Below are 17,632 nucleotides of genomic sequence, written 5' to 3' on the forward strand. Positions count from 1 at the left end.
GAGCCCGCTGCAGTCTGGTGCTAGCCCTGGTTGTTGGGAGACCCCTATACCCCTCATAGATCTACAATTGCCAGAGTTATCTGGGAACAGGGGCTGACTGTTAAACCGCTCTGTGGATTGTAGCTCTGGGAGGACAATAGGGGTCTTCTCTCAGCACCCTTCACAAACTACCCTTCCCATAATTCTTTGGGGGAAGCCATGACTGTTTAAAGTGGAATAATAGTGGAATAGTGGAATAAATGGTGTGAATGCTGCCTGTGTCGTCATCAGCACAAGCTAAAATTCAGCACACCACTATCTTTTTGAGAGGAATAGACCAACCACAAGGCCATTTTGTATACTACAGTAGCTAGACAGAGGCCTGTGCCACTGCCACAGTTTGCTGAAGCTAAAAATGGTGCCTACTCTTTTAGCCATTATTTTTAGCTGCTGCAGAAAATTGTAAAAAGTGCAGGCATCCAGAAGGCTTTGTTCTGAGGAAGGACCTCCTTGGCTAGAGTGAGGCAGGAAGGGAGGAGGTAAATGCAGAGTTTTGCTGGGTGGCCACTGGCATCAGCCAGGACAGTCCAGGAGTTGCGTCCCCCTAAGTTCTACTAAATTAGTCATGTCTGTTCATTTCAATTGGCCTGCTCTGAGTATGACTAGCATTGGATACAACCCCACAACACTGGAGGCAAGCAATTGGTCTGGGGGGTGCCAGTTCACCACCCTCCTGTGCCTGCTGCCTGGTATGGCCAGCCCTGGGTATAATCTCATGAATACCCTGCCCTCTGCCTTATGTTTGTTGCTGCAGACATCTTGTGATGACATAGCCGTTTTTGCCTTGTCTTTCCCTCACCCAAACAACTGAACCCTGTTATTTCTGAATTCCTGTTTTGACCTGTTCCTGTTTTTATCTGTTTTTATCTGTTTTTATCATGCTGTTTTTTACAATACTGTTTAACTGTTTTTCTCTTGTTTTTGTATATCACTTTTTAAAAAATAGTAAGCAGGTTAGAAAGGCTTTTAAATAAATAAAAAAACAAAGCCATGCTATTATTAACATTAGTACCTTCATCAACATAATCATCATCATTTAATGGTGGATGGACTGCCTTCAAGTCGATTCCGACTTACGGCGACCCTATGAATAGGGTATTCATGGTAAGCAGTATTCAGAGGGGGTTTACCATTGCCTCCCTCTGAGGCTGAGAGGCAGTGACTGGCCCAAGGTCACCCAGTGAGCTTCATGGCTGTGTGGGGATTCGAACCCTGGTCTCCCAGGTCCTAGTCCAACACCTTAACCACTACACCACACTGGCTAGTAATATTAGTCAAAATAGCTTCTGAAGTAGGACATCTTATGCAAGAGTTTGCATCATCCCTGTTATCTCTTTTTTAATTGGAACTGACAAACCCATATTGCTCAGTGAAGTGTTGAGAATGTGGGAATCGTACCACTTTTAGTATCCTGCCAGTGTACCATAACCAGGTCAGCCAAGAAAATAGGGGGGGGGGTAGAAGATGTGCTCTTTCATTTACTGCTCTCAGGTCAGGTCATTCAGTTGAGTACAACTTCGCAGATCGGCCACTTCTAACAGTGCAAGTCTGTAGCTGCAGAAAAAAGGACTTTCAAGATGCTTTAGCTATTTGTAACCATGCAAGCTTGCAGTTGTAAAACAAAACAAAATCCTTTTCAAGATGCATTGTTATTGTTATTTTTATTTCATTTTTGAATCACTTCCCACGAGGCATCCCAAAGCTATTTACAATATAATAAAAGCATATATAAATCGATTACATATATAAAAACAGTTAAACAATTAGGGGGGAAAACACAATTCTAACGATATATAGTACTTTTGTAAGCAGGCATGCAGTATGATGACAGCATTACATGGGGTGGGGCAGGGGTGAGGCAAGCAAGGATGGCAGGCGGATGGGCGAGCAAGGTAGGAAGGTGTGAGGTGGGCAAGCAAGGTGGCTGAGGTGAGCCATGGAGGAACAGTCAGAACAGGACGGGGCAGCACTTCAGTAACCATCCTGCTCTGCTGCCGCCACCGCCACCCCCACTTCACCCAGAATGCTGTTTGAGCATCAGTGGCAGAGGATGAGCAAGAGGGAAGTGGCAAGAGAGCAAGATGGTTCCGGAGGCACTGCCCTGCCCAGTCCTGCCTTTGCCTGTGTGGCTCACCTTGACCAGCCACCTCCCTTCTCTGCTTCCCTCCTCCTTTCAGGAAAAGGTCCAAAAGAGGAGGCTTGGCAGCCAATGGGGGGGGGAGGAGAGAAGGAGAGGAGACGACAACCTGTGAGGAGGGAGGTGAGGAAAAATCTTGGTGGCCGGTGGGGAGGGGAGAAGGCTTAGAGGTCCGTGAGGGGTGGGGGGAGAAGGACTGGCGATCCAAGAGTGTCCATAGGAGGACAAGGGTTGGTGACGTATGGGGAGGAGGGGGAGGCTTGCCAACTGACTAAGGAGCATGAGTGGGCCAGCATTAGGTGAATGATGCAGCAGCCACCACAGTGCAGCAATACCTCGGATCCTGGGGTGGTGGCAAGGGGGTGGGGTGGTACCTGGGGTTCCTTTTCTTGTGGTTAGGTGGTGGGGTTGGTGCACAAAGCATGCCTGGGCAGTAACCCCTAGTATATTTATATGAACAGTTTAAAACCAGAACAACACACCATAAAGTTAATTCCAGTCCAACAGAGTTACCAGCTAGGATAAAGCCCCAGATTGCTAAGATTCTCACACATATGTTGTTTAACTAACTGAGGGATAGGTGGGTAACAGTTCCAACCCTTTGTGTTGGTTTGGTGAAAATCTGTTGTGTATTCCTACAGTTTTGGGATGTCAAACTCTCCATTCCAGTCAATCATTTAAGTAAGGGCAAGTTGTTCAGAGCATGTTCTTTGCACGGTAGATGCTTCCCAGATGGAGGGTGGTTCCCCCCAAATAAATGACAATTGAAGACAATATGAGAAAGAAGGGGTGCTGCTGCCTCTGTGTGTTAGCATATGATGCTTCTGCATGCTGTTTTGCTTGCTCACTGCTGCTTTGGGTGCAGAGGTTGGCATATCTGATTGCGCTTTATTTCACTGCCATGATTTCCACTGATTTGCAGTGTCCAGCTTGACTCATTTCTTTTAGTGATTCTTTCTTATATTTTTATTTAAAACATTTCTATACTGCCCATCATATAAAACAGATTCCAGAATGGTGTACAAAAACACAGATGATTAAAACCTAATGCAGTACAATAAAACACAGGCAGAGCAATCCAACCCCTCCCCCTTATGCTGTGAGGACAAGGGGAGGTATGTCAGATTAAGTGGAGGTGTCCCTCCACACTAACACTTCCTACGTTGTGCGGAATGGATCTCCTGATAAGATGGTATCTGGAGGAGGCCCTCACTTGAAGAGCGCAATGATCGACTGGGCGTATAAGGGATAATACAGTATTCCAGGTATCCTGGTCCCGAGCTGTATAGGGCTTTGTACACCAAAACCAGCATCTTGAACTTGGCCAAGTAGCTAAGGGGCAGCACTCCCCTCTCTATCCTCCACCCAGGTAACCAAGAGGCATTATGAAAGTTCATGGACACATTTCCAGCCAGGCAAACACACTCGATGAGGATGTAAAGCAGGGTCAGTGAGCGGTACGACTGGGGAGGGTGTGACCTGGGGAGAGTCCCCAAGGTCATTTGACATGTGGACCTGAGGTTCCCCCCACCCTCGCTGGATCGTCACCTTGTAGTGGTGAGTGGGCTTGCATGTTCCAATGAACCCTGTGAGCGACGCTGTCGGGAGTCGTGCTCCCAGCAGAGTCACCCATGTCGATAAGGTCAAGGGAGAGGAACCAGACAAAGAACGATCCAAGAATGTCCTCAACGGCAGAACAGGCGGAGGATATCAATGTGTATGTTACAACGGCTGTGAAAGCGGATGAAGGCTGCAGCAGATAAAAGACTTCCAATCGTCATGGTACCCATGCCATTGGATCAAAGTATTTTTCTGTCAAGATTGTGTGTTGATCTTTGTGTGCCAATCTCCCCACATAAAACAAATTAATGCACAGGCGTCTTCCAACCAAATTATTTTGGAAGACAACCTTACTCGGCCACGAGTGATCACCAACCACCACCCTAATTCTTTGTTGCAGAGATCACTCCCCACTCCCCGTGCATATTTCAAAATGAAAGGTTCTACTACAAAACTGAATCTGTATTGGAATTGTTTTTATCTATGGAATTTTAAAATTGGTTTTTATGACTTTTGTTTTTATTGCTACATCACTTTGAGATGTTTTATAGGACGTGAATCATAATTGGAATGAAATAAATAAATATAATGCAGGAACAAGGCCTGTGTATATTTCTGCAGGTGAAATATGGGAGGTTGTCAGTTGCGGTAACAATGTCCTTTTTTGTTGAACAAAAAAGATTGTCACACTGCCAACTTCTCTCTTAGAGCACTTGTGTGCACTGCAAAAATTGATTGCTTCTTGATGGGAAAGGACAATTTTCCTTGTTCTTTTGAAAATCAGTTTCTTTGACATTCAGCATTGGCTGGTAGCCAACAAGGGAAAAAGTTGTCATCTGTAGCAGGTCTTGTGAAATGGGCAGTCATCCACTGGAACAATTATTATCACCTCCAATTTCACACAGGCCACTAAGCAGCTAGCAGCAGCCAAAGTAGTCAGTAGGAGTGATTTCTTCATGAATTCCCTTCTGGATAATACCCATGGATCTATCACGTAGCTTAGTAATCTGCCCAGCCAAAATAAACTCCATGCCAACTAGCCCTTGGAACACTTCACATCACATAAGAGAAAGGAAGAACACTTTCCAGCTGAAGAACTCTGTTGTTATATGCCTTCAAGTCGATTACGACCCTATTAATCTTTTGGATATATTCATAGGATTTTCATGGTAAGAGGTATTCAGAGGTGGTTCACCATTGCCTTCCACTAAGCCTATGGCACCCGGTATTCCCAAGTGGTCCCTCATCCAAGTACTAACCAGGCCTGACCATGCTTAGCTTCCAAGATCAGGTGAGATTGGGAGCGTTCAGGTTATGGCTGTAGGTAAGAACTTTACAGTATACAATTCAGAAGGAGTTTCTAGCTGTAACTCTCAGTACTTTTAAAAAACATAGTTGTCTTCCTGGTGGGATTGCTTCTATTTGTATTTTTTATTTATTTATTAAATTTCTATTCCACCCATCCTCCCAGTATTTGTTGTACTCAGAGCCCTGATTCACAAGTAATGCTTAGCCCCAGGTAGTGTGGCAACAGTAGGACTGGGTCATGATTTTCTCTCTGGAAAGCTTCACATTTGCTCATTGCAGCCAAGCCATGGTTTGCATTAAGAACAGGCCTCTGATCCACAGTATTGGGACTGGTGATTTCAAACAGGCATCTCTGATAGAGTTACCAGATCTCTGGTTTCTGGCGGGATACTCTGGCTTTTGGGGGTCCTCTGGGTCTCCAGGTGAGTCAGCTTAATTTCCAGACTCTCAGCTTTCATTTTAAAAAAATTAAGTTTCTAGGTGGTCTGGTTCTTGAGATATACACCAAAATGTCAGCCACCATCCCTGCAATTTCTATGAAATGATCTCTTAGCTGCGTGCTCTAACCCCACCCTTTGTAGTTTATAGTCAATAAGTGAAATCAGGGTTGTGATTGACAAGGGATTTCTGGACCTCCAGGAAGTCCTATATACTGCTTTATTGGAAAAATCCTAAAAGGGATTTACAGAAAGAATTAAAACAATAAAATTATTGGCAAAAACAGTTAAAGCAAGTATTTAAAAACATACAAAATAATAAAACCAACAATGAGTTAAAAACAGATAGGCTTGCCTAAACTAGAATGTTTTTAGCAGGTGCTGAAAAGAGTACAGTGAAGATGTCTCCTAATGTCAATAGGCAGGGAGTTCCAAAGCATAGGTGCTGCCACATTAAAGGACTGATTTCTTACAAGAGCAGAACAAGTACTATGTGGCACCCAAAGCATGGAAAGCACACCTTGAATTTGGCCTGGTAGCAAATAAGCAACCAATGCAGATTTTGGAGTAGGGGTATTATGTAGGGTCTCACTCTTGTCAACAATTATGCCATAGCATTCTGCACTAATTTCAGCCCCTGGGTTAGGTTGTGCTGCATGGGGATTTTGGTGACATTGGCTGACTGGTTGCTAGAATTTTTTTAGTTTTGGTTTTTGGTTAGGAATCCTGACTGGTTGTGGGATGCTGAGGTGTCTGCCTTACTCATAGGAATTTTGTTGTGGTTGGTATGGTATTGCATTTAAGAAATCATCACTGTCTTTTATTTTTTATTTTTCTGTTTGCATTTCATTTACCTTTAACCTCACTCCCTTACATCCATAGAAGCAAAAACAGTGGTGCCATGCACCCAGCTCAACCCCCTTAAACCCACAAATGATGCACCTTGTTGGTTGCATGACAGTTTCTTTCTTGCCCAATTGTGATAAAAGAGAATTCACATACTGGGAAGTGTGGCTGCAACTGTTGTTCCCAAGCTGCTGCCTGTGAAGGTAAATCAAACCATGTGTGTTTTCTCTCTGTCAGGTATTACTCACTGGAATTGGATTGGCTCTCAGAGTGAGTTTATAGCAGCCCACAAGGTAGACAGAAAAGGGCATAGAATCTTCTTGCTCTTTATTCATTTCTCAGACCTCTTTCTGAAGTGAAGGGTCAAATCTGTAAAGAAGTTTGGAGCAGCCATACTGAAAGGTACAGGCAAGGCATTGCAGGCAGGGGGTTGCCAATCCTGCTTGGACATGGATATCTTTGCAGATGATCCCTAGTCAAGCTTTACCAACAGCACAATCCAAACCATATGTACTCAGAAGTAAGTCCTGTTGAGTTCTATGGGGCTTAGTAAATGTGTTTAGAATTGCAGCCTTCAGGGGCATCCATCTTTACTCCTGAGTGCTCCTCTCTAACATCTCCACAACACTAGACTCCTTTCTTCCTACAATGGCCTTCTGGTGACTGGGCTGGCCTGAGGGCACTTAAATCCTTCTTGCCAGAATCAGATAGGCTAGATTAAATGTTCCCTATCCAGGCTCTATCTTTCAGCTAAGATTTCTATCTTAATTTCCAGTCAGAGAAATGTTTTTGTTTGAATTGTATGTTCCAAGCAACTGTGGTTGATGCTTAATGTATCATGCTTAATGACATCACTTGGGCCCACCCTTGTGATATCACTAGGGCCTGCCTCTTGACATCACTTGGGCCTGCCCCTGTGACATCACTATGACCTGCCCCCATGACATCACTAGGGCCCACTCCTGAAATCTCAGGCTTTGGGATGCTTCTGACTTGGCAACCCTAATTAAATACTTAAAGAGGAGATTAGCTTCTTTTAAAACAAGGAAAGCTCTGTTTCAGATATATAGTATATAGGCCATTGTGAATCCAATGTACTGAAACAAATAAGAAGCATTTGGATTTCAAACTGACCAAGGACTATTTAACATATAGAACTGACTTAGCTGGAAGCTAGGAGAGGAACAGAAGCCAGGTAGATAAGGACTTCACAAATCTCCCAGGAAATTCTGCCTGCTTGAATTGGATAACGTAAAGATCAAACAGCTATGTGTGAATGATTTGCTTCCTGTGCACTCTCCAGAACAAAGACTGTCTGAATACTGAGCAATTACAAGCTCCACATTTTCTGTATATGGAAAAAACTATTCCCCGCCAACCAATAGCTTCATACAGGGAAAAGGGATTGGGCGAGATAGATCAGTGGGGCATGAATCTAAACAGTCGTAATGCTTGACAAGGCCTCAGGATTGGAACAGAACGTGTCAAGGCCACTGTCCGCAGCTGGCGTTGTCAGGCATCTGGGCCTTGCTTTTCCTTTACCTTCTTCACCTTTCCTCTCTGCGCAGGTGAGCAGTGACAGAATCAAGGAAAAAACATAATAGGAAAAGGAAGAGGCGGCCCATCTGGTCTGACATCCTGTTCCCACAGTGGCCATCCAGATGTCTATGGAAAGCTCACAAGCAGGACTTTAGGGCAACAGCACTCTCCCCTCTTCTGATCCCAGTGACTGGTATTCAAAGGAATACAACAGCATTTGCTCACTCTGCCCTCTCCTTTGGGATGGTGACTGGGCCCAGACGGACAAGGCAAGTGAATGGGGAGCAATAACAATGGCCAGGGAGTGGAGCTACTCAGGGAGAGAGTTCCCAGAGAGCATTCTTGATCAAAGGGCCCTCCAAACCCTGGGCAGCAGAGCATGTTGTCATCTAAACACATGGCAGCCTAAGCCTGCACACAATTTCTCTATGCTCAAAGTATGGATATGGCAAAATTGGGAGACCAGCTGTAGACACCAGTGAGTATCCAGAGAATCTTTATGTGTGGGCATGGAAGGTGGAAGTTAAAACAACAACAACAGAGCTTGGAAAAGTTACTTTTTTGAACTACAACTCCCATCAGCCCAATCCAGTGGCCATGCTGGCTGGGGCTGATGGGAGTTGAAGTTCAAAAAAAGTAACTTTTCCAAGCTCTGATTAAAAATCCACACAAATGCCTGCACACTATTTCCTCTTGTACAAGAAAGCAACAGCTAGAGGATCCTGAGAGATTTGCAGCCCCATCCTAGCACTCTTTGGCCCAATTAACACACATTTGCTCTTCCTCTCATTTCGTGATCTTGTTTTATTAGAAAAATGCTGTTCCTTACCAATGCCTATATTTCTAAATTCATTTCAAAATAAACTCATATGTTTGAGAAGTGTTTCTGAAGGGGTTGAATGTATCACACTATTCTAAAACTGGGTGATGTTTCTCTCTCTCTCTCCTCCCCTCCCCTCCCTCCCTCCCTCCCTCCCTCCTCCATGAAAATTGAAATCCATATTATCAAGTAAAGGGCTGGCAGAGAACCTTCACTCCAGAGGTGCTATTTGCAAGATGCTTTCTTTTTAACATGGAAGAGCATTTGACACCAGAAAGCATCACTTTCACAGTCTGCAGTTGAAGTGCGTTCTGCCCATTCGTTCCCACCTCACTCTCTAGCATGTGTACAGAGGCACAGCAATCCCACCATTGGTGGGGTGGGGGTAGAGAGAAAAGATCCATTGGGGATCTATCACCATTTCCTAAGCCTTAGTGGCACATGCCCGTCAGGGTGAAAGAGAGGAATTAACAATGCGGGTACTTGTTGGTGGGCTTTGGGAGGGCAAGGAGGCATCCTACAGATCTTTGGCCACCCAGACACATCCATGGCACACACACACACAAACTGCTCCATTTTCAGGCCCACCACTAGTGAAGCACCATCAGCAGGGCAGCTACGGTGGTGAAAATCTCTACCACCATTATCCTCTACTAGCAGACCTATTCCTGCATGCAGGCTCCCTCTCCACTCATTGAAAGGAACACAAGAAGCTGCCTTATAATGAGTCAGACCATTGGTCCACTGTGTCTACAGTGACTGGCAGTGGCTCTCCAGGATTTCAGGCAGGGTCCTCTCCCAGCCCTATCTTGAGATGCCAGGGATTGAACCTGAGACCTTCTGCATGCAAAGCGGATGCTCTGTGACTGAGCTACAGCTCTTCCCCTTCAATCCTAGGTGAGGTCTACAACATCCTATGGCCCCTGAGACACCCTCCTGGCGACTATACAATTGCACCCTTAGCCCCAGTCAACTGTTACTTCCCCACATATTGCAATGGGCTGGGCCCATTGCAACTATTTTTAGCCTCAGTGGACTGCGAAAAAGACAAATTATTGGGTGTTAGAACAAATTAAACCAGAACTATCACTAGAAGCTAAAATGATGTGAGGTTATCATATTTTGGACACATCATGAGAAGACAGGATTCACTAGAAAAGACCATAATGCTGGGAAAAACAGAAGGGAGTAGAAAAAGAGGAAGGCCAAAAAAGAGATGGATTGGTTCCATCAAGGAAGCCACAGACCTGAACTTACAAGATCTGAACTGGGTGGTCCATGACAGATGCTATTGGAGCTCGCTGATTCAAAGGGTCGCCATAAGTTGTAATTGACTTGAAGGCATATAACAACAAACCTTGCCCCACCATCTCTCTATCTCTCTCTCCACCACCTTTTGCCCTCTTGTGTACTTTTTGTAAGTAGTAGCCAGTGCTACTCCCTGGGAGAATTATGGATGCTTTTTTAACCCGAAAAACCCTGAAAAGGTTGAATGGCGTGAACAACTCACATCTGTGTCCATTAGTAAAGGCATAAAATCCTTCAGCATAAATCAGGAGCTGAATATTCTTAGATGACAGCTCAATCAGGCTTTCTATATGGGTAGTTATATTGATTTCCCAGCAGTTACAAATAATGCTGTTTAAAGATCTCTGCTGTGCATCTGTCAAGTCTGAAAGAAAATTACAGATATATTTCAATTCAGGGGTCTCGTACCTGTACATGTATTATTTTTGCTGTTTTTCACTCTTCATGGCTCTCTGTAATTCTAAATCCAGCCTAGTGCTTTTATACCCAGAAAAATGTTTTTTTAATATATTAAAAAACATAAGGGGAGGGAGAAATAAATTTGCTAATTTATTTAGAAAAATGCCCATTGGAGTGAAAAGCTTTTTATTAGGATATCTTCACTGTGTGTAATTATGTAGCACTGGAAATGATTAAAATGTGGGATGAATAAATTACATTGTATCCACTTTAGAGTTGTAATGAGCTATTCAATTCCTTGAAGGTTCCGAAGATGAAAAACAGTTTCACAGGAAACAGTTGCCTAGTAAATTATATGGCCTTTGTAAACTTAAGAATGACTGTGCTGGGTCAAACCAAAGGCTTGGTTAGTTCATCATTTTGCTTCCAAAGTTAAAAAGAATCTCTGTAGACCAGCCTTTCCCAAGCTGGTGCCTTCCAGATGCTTTGGACTACAACTTCCCATCCAATGGGAGCTATAGTCCAGAACTTCTGGAGGGCAACCAACTTGTGAAAGCCAAGTGTAGACATCATCATCATCATCATCATCATTTTATTTGTATGCCGCCTTTCCACATAAAATTGTGCTCAAGGCGGCTTACAACAAGGTGAACAAAAATACATGTCAAAAACAATTGCAAAAACAATTTCCTAATAACAAAAAATAATAAAACAGTGACATAACAAATATAATAACCAAAAACAACTTTTCAACATTATGAACATAATAAAACAATTATTTAAAAACAAAAAAGTAACCATTAACACCCCAAACCCCTAAAGAAAACCATTTACTGTATCTCCTACAAAACTTCATTATTCAGAGGGGAGGCTTGTTTTGTATCAGCACATGTCTACTCAGAAGTACTTCTCACTGAGTTCACTGGGGCTTACTCCCAATAAATTGGTGATAAGATAGGCTGAATCCACAGCAGGTTACAGACCAATCCTTAAGGATTGGAGAAATGTACTTTTACCATTTAATAAGGCCTGAAGGGGACTTTAGTTACCATTAGATCCCCTAACTGGCATCGTTCCTCTTGTTTGATGCCTTTGCTTCTCATAAAACTGGCCCTGAAAGCTACTTTTCCTGTCCCATCAGAACGGATTCCCTGATGCATGAGTACTCATCCGTAGGGCCTACTGTGCTTGGCATTGTGCAGGGACTTGGTAGTTTCCAAGTGATAAGAGAATAGTGATATGTTGCAGGGTGGAGGAGAAAAAGCACAAGGATATGAATAGAATTGTCAACCACAAGAAGACAGAAGAATATTTGTCCTCTAGCTGTGAAGAACACTTCTAATCAAAATTCAGATAAAACAAACGGATGCTTTATCTCATCACTTAAATGCTTGGGTGATGCCAAAGCTGAACCACATTTGCTTAAAAAAACACCCTGGAAACCTTCCTGATAAGTAATTGGCACACATTTGTTTATTTTTAAATATCTTTCAACTGCTTTTCATTTAAAAATCACAAAGCAGTGACAAGCGTGATGTCAAAAAAATTTACAACGAACAGCAATGTAGTGGCAAATTCAGAAATGCAGGGTCCTTTAATAATAGGTCACGCCACACCCCCTCACAGCCATGCCTCCTATTCCATTTTCCCTTATCTCCCTTGCTCTCCCTGTCATCTTGCGAGTCCATGCTCTACTGCAACAGACATCCATAGGAGTGAATCAGCGTGAAAGGGGAGGCAGTGTGTTAGCAACTAGGAAGACTCTTCTCAGTAGCTGACTCACCTCATTTCACTCTGATTGGCTTCAATCATCATGAAGAGACATGGACTCTTCTCAGTGGCTAACATGCTCCCTTTTCATGCTGCTTGTCTCCTACATAGGAACCTGGCTGCGACCCTGCTCCCAAAAAAGTAATGAGTCTATGATCCCCGGAACCCCAGGCAGCTACAACCTTGACAACAACAAAAACACCTGTACAATACCAATTTTAAAAGCAGTAAATTAAAATAGAATAACATTTATTGCATTAGCCCATGGGCCATGGCAGAAAAAAGCAGTAAATTCAAATACAGATTAAGAATAAACTGGTATTAAGGGCCAGCAAAGGCATGGAAGAATAAATGCATTGGGACTATAGCGGGCCTTGCCATGATCCCAGACAGAATTTCAAATGGTGGTTGGTGTCAGTAGTAACAAAGAGAATGAGCACAGACTCAGAGCAAAGATACGAGAGGAAGAACAATCAATTCTACAGCCATGATGCAGGAAAATACACTGACCCATCAGTTATGGGAGTTGCACAGGTAAATGGAATGCTTTGTTTGCAATAGAAATATAGTTGCTGCAGGTGCTGCTTTTAACTGTTTGGTTGTATTCATTGCTTTTATGATTATTTTATTATTGTTTTTATTGTTGCTTTAATATGACTACTTTAAGCAACTGTGTGATCCTAATTGATAAAGGGTGAGTCCAGAAAGACAATGAATAAATAAATGTTAGTTTCTTCTCACCTCCCATTATTCAATATCTGTATGCACATGTTAAAGTGGAAACCCCCCAACAGGATCCACAACAAACTGAAAAAGATGTTGCTGATGGAGTGCTTACAGTGGCTGCTCCTGGTGTCGGGGGCTGAATGGTCCTCCTCTCTGAGTGGGCTCACTGCTCTCTATGGGTTCAATGGGGGGGAATTTGTTTCTTTCGCATTTTAATGTGCACTTCCTGAACCAATGCACAAACCAAAACACAGCTCTCCTTTCCAAATCGCACTTTTCCAAATTTTGCAGTGCAGTCCTCTAACCAAAGAATGGGCATAAGAGTGAAAATAACGTACAAAAATGCATTCTGTTCTGGGAAAATACATATACCAGGCAAAATTGCGTGCAAAAGTATATACAGTAGAAGAAATGTGCAGGAAACGCATAAGAATTTTCATGAAGGCTTTTTCTAGTGGGGGGGATTGCCATTTGGGAAAATGAGTAATGGAGAGAAACCAAAATGAGCAAATTTGTCCGTTCCCATTCCTCAATGCTGTTGCCTTGCTCTTTTAATGCCCTCTCCCTTTGAGGCCAGACTGGGTAGCAGCTACTCAAAGAAAGAAGGCAAGGCAAGCAGAAGCCTCACTACCCCTTCTCATTTCTGTCACTGGTCACTTGCTTTAAAGGGGGCAGGTGAACAGGCAGTGAGAGCTAGGAGGAGGAGAAGCAGGGCCAGGAAGCTCCAGGGGTTAACAGTGGACCTCAGAAAGTGTCCAGCAATGCTGACCCCTAATGCCAGCCATAGTGCATATCATGTAGATTTTCTATATGCAGATGCACCCCTTTCCATAAATGCTTGAGCCCTATTCATGCATTACTAATATATAGGGCACTCACGTCACATCCCTGCCCTCCACATGTTGATTGCAATGTCAGCAAAGGAACCCCCTATGCACGAGACACTGCTCTCTTTTGCATATGTCTGCTCAATGGACTGATGTCAAAGGGCAGGGCTAGCTAATGCCAGGGGTGGGGCCAGGTATGGGATGTCAGGTGTGGGGCCAGGTACATGGTGGCCCCATATCCGGTTCAGCCCGTGAGTGCCCTACACACGAGTAAGGTGTGAAAAAAGCTTTGGTGATGGGCAGATAGCAATATGAGAAGGCACAAGGGAATCTGCCTGGAGTATAAGGATTAAGGATCCTTTGGGGTTATTGCAGACTTTTCAGTGTTTCTTCCCTCTTTCTCCTGGCTTTCTTTATGTTTTCATTACTGTTCCAAATCTTCTGTAAGCTTAAATCCAGTGTTTTCATGCCATCAGAAAATTGGGCTCATCGTCTATGGCAGCACTAGTAACCTATCACTTCCAATTAAGAGACTGGTGAAATAATTCCTTCTTTAAAAGTATAGTGGGGAGACAAGGATGAGGTCACTGTAATGCTGTCACAAATACCTGATGATGTTTCAGATAATTAGAAGTGAAGACTCAATATCATCTGAATAATCTCAGCATAAGACATAAAACAATTAAACCATCCAAACCAACACCATAGATAAAAGCATCAACTATCATAATGATAGTCCAACAACCTTACTCAATTAAAAGGAAGTTGGAATACCCAAATCTTTCATGATACAATCAGAGGCAAGTGCGTATGCATCCCACCATTAAGAACCATCAGGTTGGTAGGGATGCTACAGTGATGGGGCCAGTGCTGAAAAGGTCCTGTCTCAGGTGCCCACCAACCTGATGGATCTTAATGGAAGGTCTTTATTTTCTTTCCATCAGCAAATACATTTCTCAAAGTTCTTGGTGATATGAGGATTAAGCCAGTTTATGTATGTAGCATAGATATTCCCTGTTTGTGCTGGTCATTTGCTGTAATATCATCTCTCCCCTATGCTTTCACAAATATATGAAGAGGTACTTACCCCAGAGTGTAGCAGGTGGAAGTGGACAGCTTTCCTTTCTACTTAGCAGTAGAGGCTGATCCATTTGAGTGAATGGAGCAGTGCCCCAACAAACTCAATTGGCGCTCAGCCAGTCCCCACCTGCCTGCCTTCATAATTACAACCAGTCCAGGGGGTGGCACTGCCTGCTTCCTTCTCCGTAGTCAGTGTTATCCCTTGTAGAACTCAGCAGGGAGGAAAATGGAGACAAAACTAGAATTAGTTGACTCTGCCTGCCATTGCCTCCGGCTCTACCTACAACTGGTCTCCCTGCCTTTTGTCCTACCAGGTCCAGTGGGCTCTAGTCACCACTGCTACTTTGGGCTGGCATACCCATTGCTGAAGTGAGGACTGGACTGTATTGCATTCCTGAGAAAGAAGACACTTCTTTTAAGATAAATTTCGATGTAACAATCCTGCATACAGCAATGTTGCTCATTCTGTACAGATACCAGAAATATTTTTGGCTTCAGGTATTTAGCCTGGGCTAAAACTCCACTCATCTTGTGCAGTAAAACTGAATGGATGCAAATGAACATATACACTTCATAGTCATCTTTCTATAGACAAAACATGCTGCAGAAGTACCCGTCTTGTAAATCCTCAAGAAATGGGCCTCAATCAGAGAAACTTCACATATAGAGCATCATGTCTTAGCTCAGGGTTGGGCCTAAATGATCCACTGGGTTTCATTCTTAGCTCAATGATTCAGAATATTCCCTTTCAGTTGACATTTTTCTCCTGATCCCCATTCCACCTAATTTAGGTCAGTGCCAAAAACTACATCTGTGTGCAATTCTGAACATATTTCCCCCACTTATGGAAAAATGTGGCATTTGTAATGACTGCAGTCTCACTATCAGTCCTGTTGTAACCCCTATAGATTATTGGTTTGGCCCAGCCGGTGGGGAAACCTTAGGGAAGTGGCTGTATTTGTGAATTTTAGATCAGAGAGGGGTTGGAGAGGAAAGAAGCTGTTATTGCCAAGAAACAAGAATTAGGCCCTTGTCACCTGGAATTAAGTAATGGAATTTTAATTTATGTATGTAGGAATTTAAATTTATGTATGTATGTATTTGCATTTATCTTGTAATTTTATTTAGGGCTTTAAGGTTTGGTGTATGGGAACCCCTGGTTTTCCTATCCTGGAATTTTCTTCAAGCAGCTTCTGAGCTGGTGCCTTGCTGGATGCATGGAACTTTGGAAATTATTATATTCTGAAGACGTGTTATATTCTGTTGGGATATGTTGCATTGTTTTTTCCATTTTTGTTACCTGGTTTAAATTTTCAAAAATCTTACAAAATTGTAATTGCGTTTGCATTATTCATTTAGAAAGTAGCCCCATAGAACCCAAGAGGTTGGTACACTGTGCCAAAACTGTCTTCCATGTTCTTTCCTACTATTCTCCATCAATTAATGAGAAAAGAAAAAGCACTCAAAAATTATGAAAAGGAAAGAAAATGTCTGCCATGCTTATCTTACTGTTGGGGGGGTCGTGAGTGTCCTTTCACTCTACAAATCATCTTATCAGTGGTCTCAAGAATGTAGTCTTCCTGGTTGTCAACTCTTCTACCAAATCTCAGCGGAAGATAATCATGAGGTGACTCCTCCCATGGGACTTTTTACGCTAAGGATGCGTGGGCAGCTGGGGAGGCTGCAAAGTGGTGCAAAAAGGGTTACTGGAAAGAAAGCGCACACACATACGCCCCTTGGCTACCAGACAACAATAAGGTAAATTCAAAACCCTAAAGAAATTCTGAAATGAGCTGAGAATGAGACCTGAAAATGGAAACCTCTTTCCAAGAAATTGGCAGACAGATTTCAACAGAGCATTATTCACGACTATTTCCTGTTCTTGGTTTGAAAAACTGGAAGACAAGAAGACAATGGCCGTACAGGAAACAGCAGTGTACTGCTGCAGGCCACCTAGTAGAGGGAGTGTGTGTAATGTAATGGGGGGAATAGAAAGGAAACTAACTGGGTGGAGGATACAGTGCCATGGACAATGGAAGTAGCCCACAGAGTTTGTCAAAACACTGTGCGACCAAATTCATTTACCAATAAAACAGCCTGGCTTTTTCTTTTCTTTTTTTATAATGACCCTCACCTCCAACCTAGGAATGGAGGAGAATTTGGTTTGGTTCGCCTACCTAATTCATACATCTCAGATCAATACAAGAACCAAACTGGGCCTATCCTTCAAAATTCACACTTCTCTGCGTTTTGAGATGCTGTTCTCCAACAACAAAAAATGTACAGTACAAGAATGCATGTATTATGGGAAAGTATGCATACAAATGCAAATATAGGTGAAAATAACATACAAAATGCATTATGGTAAGGATTTTTTTTTTGCAAAAACTTACGTATAACAGACAGATTGCCTGTAAAATGCACACTAAAATGCTGATGAATGGGGACTTCTTTTTAAAAATCACAAATTAAAGCATAAATGTAGTGAACTGAACTTTAAGATTGGAAGAAAGAGAAACTGAAGTTGATAGATTCATCCATATCTCCTGCAAACCTACAGAGATTCAGAAGTGAATTTTATTAGCTCATCAGAGACAATGCTACTCTGTGCCAATCTCTTTAGTGTCAGCAGAATGAGCTGATATACAACTTCAGATGAAATATGGGAAAATCAAGCTCAATCTCTTTTCTTATATCCTTTTTCTGGCTCATCCTTAATGAAGGACTGGAGTTTTGGAGTGGAGGAAAACAGTCCCATTAACTGAAACTGGCAAGGGGAGACGGTACATTCTCCTGAGGTATGACTCAACCTTCTGACTTCCTAACAACTGTAAAA

Source organism: Rhineura floridana, chromosome 9, assembly GCF_030035675.1.
Source record: "Rhineura floridana isolate rRhiFlo1 chromosome 9, rRhiFlo1.hap2, whole genome shotgun sequence".
NCBI classification, from domain to species: domain Eukaryota; kingdom Metazoa; phylum Chordata; class Lepidosauria; order Squamata; family Rhineuridae; genus Rhineura; species Rhineura floridana.